The 18758-nt window shown below is 42.8% G+C and overlaps 1 protein-coding gene across 1 annotated transcript in view; it reads right to left on the bottom strand.

Annotated features, from left to right (window-relative positions):
* The window catches only part of SORBS2 (sorbin and SH3 domain containing 2), a 405939-nt gene that overhangs the window by 300276 nt on the left and 86905 nt on the right, over positions 1-18758 (bottom strand). The gene's annotated exons all lie outside the window — the stretch shown is intronic.

Raw genomic sequence — 18758 nt, forward strand, 5'->3', positions numbered from 1 at the left:
AGCAGGACTGCAATTTTACCCTTCAAAATACTAAATTAGCAACCCATTATTTAAATTCCACTGAATGTGTCTGAGCAAACAGGAATTGACTCCATCTGGTCCTCTTCACAGGGGATCACGAAACAGGATAGGCAGAATCGATAGTAATGTACTATTTTAACAGCTTAATTTCTATTCAGGCTAAAAAAAAAAAAGAAAGCAGACCTTGGTGTCAAAATCAGTGGATAGCATATGGTTGTTTAAATTACATGGCAGGAGAACAATTGGGGAGGAGATGACAATCGGTGTTAAAGGCACAAGGTGTTTATGCCACTTTTTATATTGGTAAGGTTGCTGTTAACAGCTATAAGAATTACACACATTTTAACCATTCCGGATAAACTAGAGAGAAACCTGGCTGTGAATTTTTCTGGTATTTATTAGATCTCTGAAGGCTTCAGTTGGACATGAATAAAAGCAAACAATGCTTTATTTGCTAGTATGTGTCTGTACATGCGGTTTCCTTTTTCCAGATATGGGTATCTAACTTTAGACACCCAACTTTATATTTAGATGCCTGACCTTGAGTTTGCTGTGCTTCTGCAGCTACCATTGATGTGAATTGCATCACACATGTGGTTGTGTGTGCTTAGCATCTCTAAAAATCAGGTCAGTTTTATTTAGGGTGACCGCATAGGATGCTGGGTAGGCTATGTTTGCAACATGTCGTTAGCACTTGTATGGGCAGGTGACTTCTTCAAAGCACAACGAACATTAATTAAATCCTCAAAATGCTCCTGTGAGGAAGGTAATTAAGTACTGTCTCCATTTGATTGATGCGGAAATGGAGACAAAGGTCAAGTAATATGCCCAAGGCCATTCTGCAAATCCATGGCAGGCAACCGTAGAAGGCTAGAGCTCCTGGTTCTCAAATCCATGGTCTCTCTACTACCCCATGCTGTCTCTCATAATGTAGGGCAATGATTTCCAGTTTAATGCCGTGCTCCAGCTGTATAATTCATAGCCAGTTAAATATGGGTTTACATTTAATATGACTACAGTATGCAGCAAGACCCAGAAATCTGATTACAGCTTAAACCAAGTTTGGGATAATTATTTTCTCCTATTGAATTACTTATTAAGCCATCAAACCCAGGCTGATGAATGCAAGTCTGTGGCACCCTTACCTCCCAAATATATAAAAGGAAGATCATCACTACCATACTTTAAAAATAAATACATTTGCCAATTTTTTTATGTCCTCAAAATAAAACTTAAGAGCTGTCTGCTCTAGTGAAGAGCTATCTGGCTCTGAAAGTGTTTTTGTTGACACAGTTAACTGGCTCCTGCAGGAGTCAAGTTAGTAAAGTCATCACAGTCACCAGGTAGTAGGTGACCTATTAGAGCATGGTAGTGATTAAGGGTGGAATTCTGAAAAAACAGGTAAGGGATTTAGGAGCACCAGTCTCATTGATCTTGTTGGAACTGATGCTCCAAAGTCACACAGGCACTTTTGAAAATCTACCTTTTAGACATCAGCCCTTGGTTTCCTCTTAGTTCTCATAGGATTGTCATATGCAGTGCAGTTTTGTTGTATGATTTTACCCACATTTTAGCAACATTAAGGATTGAGATTTTGCTTGTCTCTGCATTTACATGGATGTATATTGAGAGATGGGACTTGTTGTTTTTTTTTATTCCTCTTATGGCTGTAGAAATTGGGCAAGAATTATTTGAAGAGGGAAAGGAAGTTATCTTAATATAGCTACCACAAACAAGCAGAGGTAATCTGGAAAGTCTAGAATACTTTATATACCTACATGCCCATGTTGTGTCCTTGTAAAACCAAACCACAATAGTTACAGGTTTGCCAGAATGAAAACATAGCTGTTTATGTCACTCTGATTTTTATTGAATAAGCTAACCGTGAAAAGAAAAACTCCACCAGAATGCTGGCATCGTAAACTTTTAAAAACTTAATAGTGAATCTTAAGTAACAGACACTATTTTGTGTGTGTGTTGGTTTGTTTCTCTGGCCAGAACCACCAGAAAAAGCATGAAGACTGGAAAAAAGATCAGAAGAGAATGACCACTGCTTTTACCACCTTCAGAATGAAATGTAGGCCCTGCACAACCACAAGAAAGAAACACCACCACCACCACCTATACCACACCTCTTCCTTGTGGCTAGCACACTGTCGGGCTGATAGCTTGCATTTTAGAGAGTCAAGATGGATGAGGTAATATCTTTTATTGGACAAACTTCTGTTGGTGAGAGAGACAAGATTTTGGACTACACAGAGCTCTTCTTCAGGTCTGGGAAAGATACAAGAGTGTCACAGCTAAATACAAGATCAAGCAGATAGTTTATCATAGGTAGTTAGCACATATTCTAAGTGGCAATTCAAGGTGAAGTGGCCTGTTAATACCTCTGTAGTCATAGGACAAAACGTGGGCTTTAGTGGGTTACTGATTTTTGTAATAAGCCGTAATAATATAAATATAAAATAATAAATAATAATAATAATAAAGAAAGAAGAAGCAGCAGCAGCTGCCACCAGTATCTTGATTAAGGCCATGATTTTTAGTGTCTAGCAAAGTTAGGACAGCTCTCATTTTGGTGTCCTTGCACCGCAGGGCTGGGGCCAGCTCTGCACAAGGTTCAAGGACGGTGTCTTTGCACATACGAAAGTTCTGCAGCTACTGCTCGTCATCCCATACCTGCAGCAGAATCTGATCCCACCTCTCAGTGCTTGTTTCTCTGAGCCCAATAGTGACAGTCCACTGTGTGCAGCTGCTCCATGAATGCCAATGTCAATCTTGAATTGCTTCTTTTCATGGCACACAGCAGGGCAGGCACCATGGATTTCTGTTCAGATTTGCAGCTCATGATATACTGCAGAATCAGCTGCATTGTGTTCATAACTCTCATCACAAAAGACTGGAGAGCAGTGCAGGATCCATGATTTCTGGCAGAGATGGTGGATGCAAAGTTTACTGGGGCAGTTGAAAAATGGTGCAACACACAGTTGGAAGCCCTTGAAATTATGGGATGGAGAAAACTGCATCATGGTGTGGTGATCCATCCCCATGATGCACTATGATCCATTCCCAGAACTCCTAGTCAGAAAATATGGCAATTTGCACAGTGGGATTGGTATCTACAGTGCACTGCTCTCTCTCTCAGTGCTAGAGCACCAACTGCGGAGGCGCTCCACTGACACAAGGAGCATTATGTGAACATACACAAGCGATGTAATTACAGCGGTTTATGATCAACGATGCAACTTATCATAGAATCATAGAATATCAGGGTTGGAAGGGACCTCAGGAGGTCATCTAGTCCAACCCCCTGCTCAAAGCAGGACCGATCCCCAATTAAATCATCCCAGCCAGGGCTTTGTCAAGTCTGAACTTAAGTCTACTTAACTCTGTAGTGTAGACGTGGCCTTAAACGGTGCAGTGGAATACATATTTTATTATTGTGAAACTGACCCAGAAAGGATTAAGCAACTAGCAGGCTACATGACCCAAATCCAGCCTTTAGAGACATATTTAAAAGTACATAGATGGTAATTAGGGCCATTCCATGTTAGATAAACTAGAGCCTTGAAATATAGAGTTGCATTGTTAGAGAATTAGAAGAAGATAGTGATTGTATTTGTCTGTGTTTTTTCTATATCTTGTTAGAAGTTAACAATGTAACCAAACAGTTCCTGTCTGTCACTATGTTCTATTGCAGGGGTTGGCAACCTTTGGCATGTGGCCCATCAGGGTAATCTGCTGGTGGGCCGCAAGACATTTTGTTTACTTTGACTGTCCGCAAGCACGGCCCCTCACAGCTTCCAGAGGCTGCGGTTCATCATTCCTGGCCAATGGGAGCTGTGGGAAGCCACGGGCTGCAGGGACATGCTGGCTGCTGCTTCCCGCAGCTCCCATTAGCTGGGAACAGCGAACCGTGGCCACTGGAAGGTGCAGGGGGCTGTGCCTGCGGACGGTCAACGTAAACAAAATGTTTCGTGACTTGCCAGCAGATTACCCTGATGGGCTGCATGCTGAAGGTTACCGACCCCTGTTCTATTGATTCAAAGATCAAAAGGGAATATGAACATTTTGATGAAGCTTGGGTGTAACAATATCATTGTCTATATTTCTCTTTGAAGTCTGTAGTAAACGGTCTATGAAATGCTTAATGGATAATTACCTTATGCTGATGAATGCAACTAATTTCCTGGGAATACATAGGAAATTCTACTTCAAAGCTACAATGCTTCACCCAAGGAATACCTGCTGTCAAGAGGCTGCCAGAGAACTATAAAAAGAACTCTTGGGCCCTGATCCTGTTATCTCATATCTGCTTAAGCTTCATCAGGGGAAGTTTTAGTCACAAGACTGAGGTCTCCAGCTCCAGGATCACCCTGACATTGAACTATAATCTATGGAACTAATTCTGAAAGAACTCTTTGCAACTTTGCAACTCACAACCTCTACTATCAAACTGACCTAAGAAAGGTATTCAAGTCTGTATGTATAATAATCCTTTAACCAAAACTCTCTCTCTTGCACGCATTCTTTTCTTTTTTTAATAATCTTAGTTTCGTTAATAAGAATTGGCTGTAAATGTGTATTTGGAGAAGATCTGAAATATTCATTGACCTGGTGGGCAACATGACTGATCCTTTGGGATTGGTAGAAATTTTTATACAATGAACAAGATTTTCAGTAATCCTCATATTTGACCTGGCTGTCTGGGTGGGAGTCTGGGATGGATTGCTTTAAGGGAGCTGTGTTTTTGGGTTCCAGGTAACCAGTAAGGTATTGTAGAAGCTGTTTTATTGCTAGCTTGATTAATCTAATTATTAGAATAAACCACCGGTTTTGGGGACTGTCTGCCCCATTCTTTGGGGTTTGCCCTGATTGAGCAATCTCAGTGTGGCACCCCTGGGACTCCAGTCACAATTATTTATTACACTGCTTCTGTACTAGAACTTCAGCTATAACTACCAATACTTTTTACTCATGACAAATAGTTGAGATATATCATCATGTTTTTAATCTAATCTTAATGATAGGAGAAGTTTATTCATTTACATTTACTTTTGGGATTCATAAAGTTGAAATTTGAATATTTTCTTATTAAAATCTCCGAAGGGAATAGGATATGAAAACCATGATTCACATACTAGTGAAGCAGCTTGAAAGCAGTGGTTTGATAATTATTTTGTTTTTATTCGCTCTGAGGAACATTTTCAAAAGGTGTGTAGGAGGTAGAAATTCCCTTTACTAATCTCAAAATTTACCCTCACTCTACAGATTCATGAAGAATTCATGCAGTTGTTACATAGATTTCAGGGCAGAATTTGCTCCATAAATGGGGAACATATCAAATGATCCTCAAGTAAATCCTCTGGGTAAAACCCTTCTTAACGTCTCTGAACGTTTGCTTCTGTAGGATTAGAAAGGTAAATTTTTCAAGCTAGTAAAAATCAAAATGCTAACTGGCTACATGGTTTGTTTTCATGTGCAGAGCAGTTTTCTTTAAATATCTGTATTAGATAGCTTTTTGTTGTGCTCTCTTCAGTTGCGCTTCAAAGAGTATGATTTCCTCACACTGGGTTTTCTTTGTTCTGTGTTTCTAACTGACATATGAAATTTTCAAGGGACTCCATTTTCTCTGTCCCAGGCAAATACAAGTATTTTGTCATAAGGTCCATTCTAAAGGGTTCCCATAGAATTACCAGGGATATTTCATCACCACTATTATATTTCTCTGTCTATGAAGTATATGAATTGTACATTTCCTGTAAGTCAGTTATTAAGTTGCCATATGTGGTTTAAGGTCTAGGAGTTACCTCTAGGAACAGCAGGATTGGGGAGGGCTAAAAAATAAAGGAGGGAAACGATATTTCAGTTCAAGACCAGATTCAACCCTGCAGGTGCAATTACCTCCTGTTGGAGACAAGCTGTTTTAAAATCATTTGGGGCTCCATAGGACTGCTGCTGATGGGATTGCCCTAGGAAACATACTAAATCAATGCACCTCCTGGCTAACCTGATCCCTTTGGACCCCACCTTACTTTATGAGCCACACTGCTGGCCCTAAACCTCTCAGCAAAACATGGCTTATGGAGCGTTTACTCCATTGCACTACCATTCCTGCACATTTTTCACTACCATGGACCTATATCCTGGATTCTACTGTCTGTTCTGGAGATAAAAAGGTTTATTTTGTAATACACCAAGCTTTCAGAATGCTGTAAAAGCCAAAACTTTCAGAAGTTTGGGCAGTAGCAGGTAGCCATTTGGACTCAAATGGGAGTTAGATGACAAGGGGACTTTCAAAGCTGATGTCTGAGTGCCCAGTGGCTTGAGCACGCCAATAGGGCAGGGTGGGGACATGGTCTCAGGGATGGGCACACAGAGAATTTGCAGAAGTGTCCAGCGGCTTGTATTATTTATATTATGCTAGCACCTAAAAGCCTCAAACTGTTTGGGCCCCTATCGTGCTAAGCTCTTGTCACTGGATCTCTGGTTGCAGCCTCCCATTTACCAACTATGACTCCTTCAGCAGATCTAATTTGGGCTGGTAACTGCAGGAGACTTTCCTTCAGGAGAAATGACCAGTGGCTAATTAAAGTGACTCAACACAGTGTTTTAAAACAAATATATTTTCTATTTACCCAAAGGTACATAACAAGCAGATAAAACAAAAGGCCTACACCAGAGGTCTTACCTAAACCTTATATGTTCCATCCAAGTTTTGGTAAGTTCCACGTTAGCCCACGTACCTTGACTTCTGGGTTGGAACGAACAGGGTGCTCTACTTCAGGTTCTTGGTTTCTCTATCCTGCAGCATTTCCCTCCAGCAGTTGTGGCCCACTTCCCTCCTGTCTCTCAAGGCAGGATTTTATTTAATTAATTAATTTATTTATTACCATTTAGTGTCCTTTTAATTTTGGCCCCGGCCCTGAAAAAACAAGCCTGGTAACTTGGCTGGAGCTGGGAAGGTAGGCATTTTCCAGTTAATAGCCCAATCATTGTTCTCTTAAGGGCTCTTAGTATTTGCCCTGGAGATCTTATCTCTGTCATGATTTCATTTCCTGTTTGCTATTCCTAGCAGCTCCTTTAGATTTAAATTCATGCAGCCAAACAAAATAATATCAAATAGGCATTAGAGGTACATGAAATAGTCATAAAAATATATAGCTAGGTATCTCCCTCATTCTCCATAGCTCTCTTCAAGCATATGAAGAAAACATTCCCTGTCCCAATAATGTTACAGTGTAAGACTCCCAGGGGCTGCTCCAGGTATCTAAACTTAGTTGTGTTGGTTGAATTATTAGAGCTAGGAAATAGAAGTTAAAGTGTTCAAGCAGCAACCCTCACTCGCTGCTATGCATCCTAGGGACCCTTAAAAACCCACATGACAGAGTAAGAACCCAAAGGCACACACAAAATAGAGAAATAAGGAGAAAGAGGAGTGAGGGATTTACTGGGGATTAAGGGAATTAATAAAGAAGGAGGAGGAGAGTAAGAATTAGGATCGACACTAGGAAAGGTGGAGGTAGAAGGAATGAGTTGGGGCACACAGTTGTATTAATTTAGTTAAGACTATATAGGCCAAAGATGTTGTAACATAACCCAGTTACTCTCCAACATTAAACAGAGTTTGATAGAGAGAGAAATTAGCCCGCTTAATACCATAGCAAACATAAGATTCAGATGAAAGGTTAGAAATTTATTGATTGAAACACACAAAAGGGAAAAACTCAAAACAAGGTATAGATCAATGAAACTGAAATTGATTCTGAAAAAGAAAATTAAAACCTATAAAAGGTTTTTTTTTGAGACAGTGAATAGTGGTAAAGTCTCATTTAAACAGACTTTTTTGGTGGTGGAGAAAGGGATAGTTCTATTGTTTAATTTTGAATTTAGAATGATAGTCACTTTCCTGCCTTAGACAAAACAGTCAGTCACAGAAGGGAGAGAGAAGATTTAGTTAGGGTTGGTCCTTTGAGCAGGGGGTTGGACTAGATGACCTCCTGAAGTCTCTTCCAACACTAATCTTCTATGATGAACAGATAGGATGGATGATAAAGATGGGGGAAATATAGCTTTTGTTGAGGTTTTCAGGATACAGAGTTGCTAGTCAGTCACGGATGGCTGCTTTAGGCTGGCAGGATGGCCAGGACATCTGATACTCTGGAGTCCAGTTAATCTTCCCAATCAGGGACATCTGGTTGGTCTGGTTATGTCCCTTTCATTCACTAGGAAGAACTGATATCTTGTCTTACTCTGCAGGTGCCGTGCAGTACAGTTGATTTCAGGATCAGGTGGGGGTGGGAGGACAGGAGGAAGATTGGGAAAGAAAAGAGCAAATAGCAGGATCTCACGTGCAACAAGTTGGGTTCTGGTGCAGTGATGATGATCAAGCATCACCCCCAAGGTCTGGTGTCTCAGCAACAATCCTTCCACTGCAGACATGGTGATGGTAAAAATTCTTAATCTGTTCTCTCCCAAAGCCTCTTTGTAAGGGCCCCAAACAGGCTAAGGATGGAAAAAATCCATCTTTTCATTGTTTTGTCCATCTGTTAGGCCTAATTTCTGACACCAATTGTGGTTCCTTGATTTCTGCTCCTCTTGTTTATCCATCATAATCTTAAAAGGTATCAGGAGACCTTTTGTTTAAATTAACACATTCAGTCTCTTTCTCACATCTTTATTTAAGCCGTTTTATATAACAAATCATTGTGACAATTCATGGGCCTTAACCCACTTTTCACCAGTTGATCTTACAAATTAGGGTAGACCTTTAGGCCCAATTATTACAACACCCAATAGGAGGGGAGGGGTTGACTAGGACAGCTCATGGAGCCTACAGTGCAGCACTTAACTATGTCATGAAGATTCTTGAAGCAAGTCAGGGAAAGGAGGCAGCAGGGCAGAGAGGCTGAGGCTCAGAAAAGCAGGACAAGATGCCCATACCCTCCTAATGGAATATAACTGTTTTTTAGAATATTAGATGTGTGTTTTGCAACATTAACATGCATGTGAAATAGCATTTTTCAACTGCACAAGAAAAAAACATCACAAAAGTTGTAGATTTGATTAATCAATCAATAGATGTCCTTGGAAGGATGTGTTTTATTAATTGGCTTCTTGGGTGTTAATCAATGGATGATTAGCTTTAAGTAATAGATTACTGTTCTAGTAACAGTATTAATCTTAGTTAGAATAATGAACAAGATCAGAATGTACTAACACATCAAAGGATAGATTCCCCATTATTCACTCTAAATAAACTCATACACTAAAGCATTTAGGAAGAACTAGGGGAGAGACAATGAGAGAGCGCACCGCTTGTAGAACAGATGCTTTAAGTATACACACTGAATTCTAATGAGATGGGCTGAGGTGGTGATCTGTTCAGGCTAAGATTCATGTTGAAGTCAAAAGCAAAGCTAAGCTTTGGGTTCATATTCAGTGAAATTTTAAAGAGTTCTTCCATCTAGGCCACCCCAAACCTTATTTATTCAGAGATATATATACATATATATTTATTTTATAAATCACAAAGTAATGTAAGCATTACAGACTTCACACACTGCTAGCATGCTTGTGATTACTCCAGAAGTCCTGGCTCTAGTGATAGAGGGTGAGCACAATAAAGTTTATTATATTTTTTAATCTGCTGCTAATTTTAGCAGGCTTGCAACATGTGCAGTGTTGGATGGACGTATTTGCTTTTAAGGTATGGATGCAGATATGTAGATGTGTAAGAGCCTTCCCTTGCGGATGGGGGGCGGAGGGAGGTTGATTTTTTCCTCAATCGTTTGCAATACCTTTCAAGCTAAAGAATTTGTGGCCCTGTGAGTTTCAGATATGGGGTGCAGCACACACTGCTATGTGTATAGAATGTGCAGTAATGGATTATACAAGTTGGTGATCTGGGATGAGGATGAGATATTTACTATAGTATACTAAGAAGCTGGTACAGTCCAGTGGCTAGGGCATTAACCCAGACTTAGGAGACCTGGGTTCACGTTCCTGCTGTGTCACAGGCTTCTTGTATGGCCCTGAGCAAGTCATGTAGTAACCATACTTCAGTTTACGGATGGTTACCTGCTAGGCAAGGTTTGGACTGGCACAGCCATGAAGAGTTTGGTGGTAGGGCAGAGAAGCGGGTGTGTCAGGGAGCTGAGACACAACTTAGCAATAGCAAACCTCTCAGTTGCTGAGTTTGGGAAGGGAATACAGTAACTCACATTTCTGGGAACCCCAGCAGGGTATCGCATTGGTGTAGTCAAACAGAATTTACACACAGCTTGCCATTTGACTGAAGTTTACACTTCTCAAGTGATTCTCAAGTGGGCAAACTGGTTCTAGTCCAAGAAAGGTTACAGTTTTATTATTTTCTGTTTATTCTGAGTACAAGGAAATAGAACAGCAGCAAGGGTGAGATGAGCAAAGAAACGTATGCCAAATACACCAGAACACAAGAGAATCATACTCAGATTGCTGCATATTCTATATAGGAAAAAGGCCAGATGAGTTGAAAAACCTACTCACAGAGGTCAAATGGCTTCCTGGGATACATCTGAGGTCCCAGAGTCTAGAGCTGGAGAGAGACTGCAGCTGAAAAGGGTTCAAATCCAACACAAACATAAAGCGAGGTAAGGAATGCCACCATGAAATCAAGATGTGGGGACTAAAGATTGACAATCATCAAGCAATAATCAATCATACCCAAGGAACACCCAGCTGGGATAAGCTATGCTCTGCATTCACACAAGCTGACTGTATAGGAGGCTATCGTATCACTTTTGAAAGGCTATAAAAATACATAAAGTACCAGAGGACAAGAAAGTCCCCACACTGATTGCAAAGCTGTCGAGTAAACTGTTGAATGTATTTAATAAAAGGCCAATTGAACAGGCTTTGAAATATGAGTTTTAAAAGGCTGTATTGCAGAGGTTTCAAATTACTCCTGAAGCGTAGAGTAAAATCTAGAGGTCTCAAAATGAATAACATGATGAGTCAGAGAACATACGTATAAATTTTGTGATTTGATGAGAAAATGGGCCAAGTGGAAGGGGGAAGAGAATTATGACCAGTCATTTGTGCAAGAACAGTTCCTTTTTAGGGTATGTCTACACTACGAAATTAGGTTGATTTTATAGAAGTCTATTTTATACAGTCAATTGTGTATGTCCCCACTAAGCGCATTAAGTCGGTGGAGTGTGGCCTCAATACCGTGGCTAGTATCGACTTATGGAGCGGTGCCTTGTGGGTAGCTATCCCACAGTTCCCGCAGTCTTCGCTGCCCATTGGAATTCTGGGTTAAGCTCCCAATGCCTGATGGGGCAAAAACATTGTCAAGGGTGGTTTTGGATACATGTCGTCAGTCACCCCTCCCTCCGTGAAAGCTATGGCAGACAATTGTTTCACACCTTTTTTCCTGAGTTACCCATGCAGATGCCATACCATGGCAAGCATGGAGCCCACTCAGCTCACTGCTGCTGTTGTGAGCATTGTAAACACCTCGCACATTATCCTGGAGTATGTGCAGAATCGGGCTAAGAGATGCCAGCACAAAGACGATTGTGATGAGGACATGGACACAGCTGTTCCTGAAAGCACGGGCTGTGGCAACTGGGACATCATGGCGGCAGTGGGGCAGGTTGATACAGTGGAACGCCAATTCTGGGCCTGGCAAACAAGCACAGACTGGTGGTACCGCATAGTGTTGCGGGTATGGGATGATTCACAATGGCTGAGAAACTTTTGCACGCATAAGGCCACTTTCCTTGAACTTTTTGGGTTGCTTTCCCCCACCCTGAAGTGCAGGAATACCAAGATGAGAGCTTTCCTGACAGTTGAAAAGTGAGTGGTGATAGCCCTGTGGAAGCTTGCAACGCCTGACTGCTACCGGTCAGTCGGGAATCAATTTGGAGTGGGCAAGTCTACTGTGGGGACTGCTGTGATCCAAGTAGCCAATGCAATCACTGACATTCTGCTGTCAAGGGTAGTGACTCTGGGAAATGTGCAGGTCATAGTGGATGGCTTTGCTGCAATGGGGTTCCCTAACTGTGGTGGGACGATATACGGAACACATATCCCTATCTTGGCACCGGACCACCTTGCCAACCAGTACGTAAACTGCAAGGGGTACTTCTTAATGATGCTGCAAGCACTGGTGGATCACAAGGGATGTTTCACCGACATTAACATGGGATGGCCAGGAAAGGTACATGACGCTCGCATCTTTAGGAACTCCAGGCTGTTCGAGCAGTTGCAGGAAGGGACTTACTTCCCAGCCCAGAAAATTACCATTGAGGATGTTGAAATGCCAGTAGTTATCCTTGGGGACCCAGCCTACCCCTTGCTCCCATGGCTCATGAAGCCATACACAGGCAGCCTGGACAGTAGTAAGGAGCAGTTCAACTATAGGCTGAGCAAGTGCAGAATGGTGGTAGAATATGCCTTTGGACATTTAAAAACTTGCTGGTGCTGTTTGTTGACTAGGTTAGACCTTAGCGCAACCAACATCCCCATTGTTATTGCTGCTTGCTGTGTGCTCCATAATATCTGTGAGAGTAAGGGGGAGACGTTTATGACAGGATGGGAGGTTGAAGCAAATCGCCTGGCAGCTGATTTTGAGCAGCCAGACACCAGGGCAATTAGAAGAGCACAGCTAGGTGCGCTGAGCATCAGAGAGGCTTTGAAAACCAGTTTCATGGCTGGCCAGGTTACAGTGTGACAGTTGTGTGTGTTTCTCATTGCTGCAAACCCGCCCCCTTTGTTGATTTTAATTCCCTGTAAGCCAACCACCCTCCCTCCTTCGATCACGGCTAGCAAAGGAAATAAAGTAACTATTGTTTTGAAACCATGCATTCTTTCTTTATTAATTAAAAAAAAAGTGAGATAACTGACAAGGTAGCCTGGGTCAGGTGGGGTGCGGGAGGAGGGAAGGACAAGGCCACATTGTGTATTGTAGCCACACTACAAATCAAAAAACTGTTTGAATGACAGCCTTCTGTTGCTTGGGCTATCCTCTGGAGTGGAGTGGCTGGGTGCCCAGAGCCTCCCCCCGCCAGCGTTCTTGGGCATCTTTGTGAGGAGGATATGGAACTTGGGGAGGAGGGCAGGAGGTTATACAATGGATGCAGTGGGGGTATGTGCTCTTGTTGGCTTTTCTGCAGCTTCACCAGATGCTTCATCATGTCTGTTTGCTCCCCCATTAGCCTCAGCATTGCCTCCTGCCTCTGCTCTTCGTGCTCACTTAATGCTTTCCTGGCCTCTGCCACTGAATGCCTCCATGAATTCAGCTGTGCCCTATCAGTGCGGGAGGACTGCATGAGCTTGGAAAACATGTCATCACGAGTGCATTTTTTTCACCTTCTAATCTGTGATAACCTCAGGGACAGAGATGATAGGGGGAGCATAGAAACATTTGCACCTGAGGGGGGATAAAAAGGGAGAGTAAAATTTAAGATGATACATTTCTGAGAACAAAAGGGAGACACTTTCACAGTGAATCAAGCAATTCACAGCAGACAGCACATGTGCTTTAGGTACAAGGTCGCATTTTGCCTTTTATATTGAGCGCCTGCTGGTATGGTGATACATCACAAATGGCTGGGCAACAGAATTTGGTTTCCAGGCAGCCGTGGTAAGCCTTTTGGTTGGCTTCTTATGCCTTCATAACATGTGGGAATGGTTTCAAACTGCAGTGCCATCCTTTCCCATAGCAAGCAATGCCGGTTGGGTTTCACATTTAAAAGGAGGGGCTGCAGTTTTCAGGTGGATGTGCAGCACACACCTTCCCCCACCGCTCTGCGTGGCTATTCTCTGGGATGATCCCTTCACCCCTCCCCCTGCCGCATGGCTATTCTCTGGGATGATCCCTTTTAGCCAAGTGCAAACAACCCAGCATGAACGGGGTCCTTTTACTGTTACCTTACAAAAATTCCCCTATTTCATCCAGGTGACCATGAATGATATCACTCTCCTGAGGCTAACACAGAAAGATAAAGACTGAATGTTGCTTGAATGCGACCAAAACCCAGGAGCATTCGCTGCCATGCTTTGTGCTGCAATGATTCCAGACTACTTGCTACTGGCGTGGCGTGGTAAAATGTTCTACTGTGGAGGATGTGCAGCCCCCCCCAGAAACCTTCTGCAAAGGCTTTCAGAGTACCTCCAGGAGAGCTTCATGGAGATGTCCCTGAGGATTCCCACTCCATACCCAGACACGTTAGCAGACTTTTCCAGTAGCTATACTGGCCACGAATGCATCCCAATTCTTCAAGGCAAATCAAACATTAAACACTATTGCTTTAAGACCCTGTACTGTAGTTACAAATGTGCACTCACCAGAGGTGCCTTCTCCATCTTCAGGGTCGGGGATCCTGCCGTGGGAGGGTATTGGCTCCACGGTGATGAAAAGGTCCTGGCTGCTGGGGAGAACGGATTCACCGCTTGCTTGCAGCGCATTCTCCTCCTACCCCATAAAATCCTCCTCCATGTTGCATGAGACTCCCCCCTTGCAGGTGTCCACGGTCAGTGGTGGGGTAGTAGTAGGGCCTCCCCCCAGAATGCCATGCAGCTGATCATAGAAGCGGCATGTCTGGGGCTCTGACCTGGAGCGACCGTTTGCCTCCTTTGTCTTTTGATAGGCTTGCCTGAGCTCCTTAACTTTCATGCAGCACTGCTGTGTGTCCCTGTTGTAGCCTCTCTCCACCATGCCCTGTGCGATTTTGGCATATATATTAGCCTTTCTTCTTTTTGATGGGAGTTCTGCCTGCACAGATTCTTCTCCCCATACAGCAATCAGATCCAGTGTCTGCCTTTCAGTCCATGCTGGAGCTCGTTTGTGATTCTGAGGGGACTGTATGGTCACCTGTGCTGCTGAGCTCACCACGCTGACCAAACAGGAAATGAAATTCAAAATTTCCCGGGGCTTTTCCTGTGTACCTGGCTAGTGCATCGGAGTTCAAAGTGCTGTCCAGAGCGACCACATTGGAGCACTCTGGGATAGCTCCCGGAGGCCAATACCATCGAATTGCATCTGCACTACCCCAAATTCGACCCAGCAAGGTTGATTTTAGCGTTACTCCCCTTGCTGGAGAGGAGTACAGAAGTCGATTTTAAGAGCCCTTTCGGTCAACGGAACGGGGTTGGTTGTGTAGACGCATTCATTTTAAAATGGACCTAATGCAGCTAAATTCGAGCTAACCCCGTAGTGTAGACCAGGGCTTAGAATATCTTCTGAAGAGATCAGGCAAGCTATTTGGGATAAACCCCTGGATTCTATCGGCAGATTTAGCTGATCCCTTGTACAAGCGAAGGTGCACAGTAAGCACAAAACCCAAATGGAGGGGCAAAAGCTCAGTGTAAAGGGGGACCTTATTTTACCCCTGGGGAAAAAGAAGGCTCGTTGGGAACCCAGGCACTCACTTCCCCAAAATAGATCCCCTCTTGAGAATCTCACTAGCAGACCCTCTTAGGAAGAACATGGAAAAAGGAGGATCCCACAGAGTCCAAGGCGCTAATTGCTTCTCATGTAATGGATAACTTAGGGGTTCATACCCCTCCTCTCTACAGTCCAGTCAACCTTTGAAATGTATTCTTCTGAAATGTATCCCCAGATATAGTTCTGGGCATTCCATGCTGGACATTGTGGGCCCTATGCTGTGTCCTACCAAAAGGGAGAAGAGAGAACCTTGATTGTACTGGATTTTGCCAGTAAGCATCCAGATGTTGTGCTTTTATTTAATGTAGAAGTTGACTCACTATTTTCAGCAGAGTGGGTTTCCTTAAAGAGATTTTTATCAGATCATAGGTTAAATTTCAGGTCCCAGCTATTCAGTGAATTACGGAAGTTGTGTGGAGTGGAACAACTAAAGGATATCTCATATCACCCAGAGACAAATGGTTTGGTGGAGGGGTCAATACTGGGGATGTCTGCAAACAACAAGGCCCAGTACTATCTGTTATTTGCTTATACAGAAGTACCCCAAGCATCAACTGGTTTGCCTCAGTTGATCTTCTATGTGGAAGAAAAGTGATGGGACCTCTGGATTTCATCAGAGACTCTTAGGAAGAGGAAACAGAGACAGAGAAGGAGCCTGTGACTGAGTATATATGAAGGTTCAGAAAAGAGTTAAGAGCCATGATGGATGTGGTTCAAACTAATAGCCAGACCAAACAACAGGCTTGGTCTGATAAAAATGCTTGTGAATGCTCTTTTGAAGTACGGGACTCTGGGCTGCTGCCAATCCCTGTCAAAAAATACAAAATGCAAAACTCATGGGAGGAACCTTTAGAAGTGATTAAAAAGGGTGAATGAATGCACATATGTAAAAAGAGCTCACAGTAAAGCTGCCACACAAATGGTACAAGTTAATAACCTTAAGCCTGTAATAGCGAGGAAGCAATGGTAAACACAGTTTGTTGTGTTGAAGGGGAAACTGAGGCATCAACTCATGGATTTGAGGGCTGGATGCCAAAATGACTCATCACTTGAATGCACTGAGGTATGCAGTGGGTTAATGCATGCTGAGAAGCAGAAGTATATCTCTACTGCAAGCATACAAGCATGTATTCTGCAGCAAGCCAGGGAGGACTCAGTGATGACCCATAAAATCATCACTGTGGGATCCCAGCCTGCACCATTTGGGCCTACCATACCACTAGCAAGGTGTAAGAGCACAGTCAAACAGGAGATACAGAGCATGGTGGACATGGGTGTGATTTAAAGAGTCTGACAGTTCCTGTGCATCACCTCTTGGTCCCTAAGAACAATAACACTAAGATTTTGCATTGAGTATGGAAAATTCAATGTTGTCACTGTTCAAAATGCTTATCCATTGCCCAGAGTTGACGATATGCTTGATATCTTGTTTTGCTCAAAATATTTTAGCACTTTTGATCTTGTGAAAGGTTATTGGCAGATAACCTTTAAATGAAAATGCACAGAAAATAAATCTGCTTTTATTATTGATACGTGACTGTAGGAGTTCAAAATGTTACCTTTTGGATTAATTAGTGCTGGAGCCACTTTTCGGAGTCTGGTCAATCAAATGTTAAATGGATTATAACAGGGTTCTCAACCAGGGGTCTGGGGCCGCCTGGGGGGCCACAAGCAGTGTTTCAGGGTGTCTGCCAAGCAGGGTCAGCATTAGACTCATTGGGGCCCAGGGCAGAAAGACAAAGCCCCGCTGAAGCCCAGGGCTCTGTGCCCCACCACTCGGGGCTGAAGTTGAAGCCTAAAACTTGTAGCTTCGTGGGAGCCCCTGTGGCATGGGGCCTCAGGCAACTGTCCTGCTTGCTACACCCCTAATGCCAGCCCTGGCTTTTATATGTAGAAAAACAGTTATTGTGACACAGGTGGCCATGGAATTTGTATAGCATGTTGGAGGGGCCTGAAAAAGAAAAAAGTTGAGAACCCCTGGATTACAAGATTTTGAAAGAGATTATATTGATGATATTGCAATATTTAGCAACTCTTGGTCAGATCAGATTAAACACTTGGGAACTGTACTGTGAAGTCTCAGAGATATAGGACTGATTGTTAAGGCCTCTAAATGTAAAATTGGAGCAGCCAAAGCTCCTTATTTGGGACACTGGGTAAGGGTTGGTCAAATTTCACCTGACCCTTTGAAGGGAGAAGCTATTATTAATTGGCCTGTACCTCAGACCAAAAGGCAAGTCCAATCTTTCATAGGCTTGGTTAACTACTACTGCTGATTTCTGAATGGGTTCAGTGAGGCTGTATCTGCAATAACAGATTTGCACAAAAAAGAAAGCCAAACAAGTGGTGTGCTGGCTGCTGATCAAGAGGGTTTTGATAAAGAAAATCTTGTCAGAAAAGCCTGGTCTGGCCAGTCCAGATTTTGACAAAATGTTTGAACTCTGGACAGATGCATGAGACATTTGCATTGCAAAAAATCCAAACCAACCAACCAAACAAAAAAAACAAACAAAAAAACACCCACTGCGGGAGGAACCAGCATTGAGTGTACACCAGACAAGGCTTCTACACCCAGTTGGGAAAGGAACTTGATCTGGAGATGACCTTCAGAAGAATAGATTTCAAAGGTTTACTAGACTATAAAGAGAAGGGGCGTGAACCCCTACATGATCCTTCACCTGAGGAGACAAAGGAACTGAGCACTCTGAGCTCTGTGAAGGTTCCCAGCTAACAAACTAGTCCGGCATGCTGGAAGAAAGGTTGATGAGAAAGAAGTCTTTGAACAAAGGACATTAGTTTGGTAAGTTAGACTGAAGTCTTAGAAGTGTAGTTTTTTGTTTGTTTGTAACCATTTCTCTCTCTATTCCTTATATCTGATATCACTTAAACCAGTGTCCTTTTATTAAACATATTTACCCTTACTATAAACCAGCTCAGTGCTTTGATTGAAATAGAGTGTTTGTTAACCCCAGTTAAGGCAATAATCGGCTCTGTACTGTCTTTTTAAAGGAGCAGCAAATTTCATAAGGTTTCGAGAGCGTTACAGGAAGAGGGAGTTGTGTACTGCAGAAAGACTTCTCTGATGAACTTGGGAACTGGGATTTACTGATTTACCTGCTAGGCAAGGTTTGGAGTGGCAGAGACCTGAAGAGTTTGCTCACAGAGCAGACAAGCTGGTGTGTCCTGGAGTGGACACACAGCCTAGAAATAGCAAAGCTCTCACTTGCTAGGGCATAAAAGGATAACATAAATAGTAATTCACAATTCTGGGAACACCAGCAGGGTGACCCAAGGACTATGTAAA

Source organism: Caretta caretta, chromosome 4, assembly GCF_965140235.1.
Source record: "Caretta caretta isolate rCarCar2 chromosome 4, rCarCar1.hap1, whole genome shotgun sequence".
NCBI classification, from domain to species: domain Eukaryota; kingdom Metazoa; phylum Chordata; order Testudines; family Cheloniidae; genus Caretta; species Caretta caretta.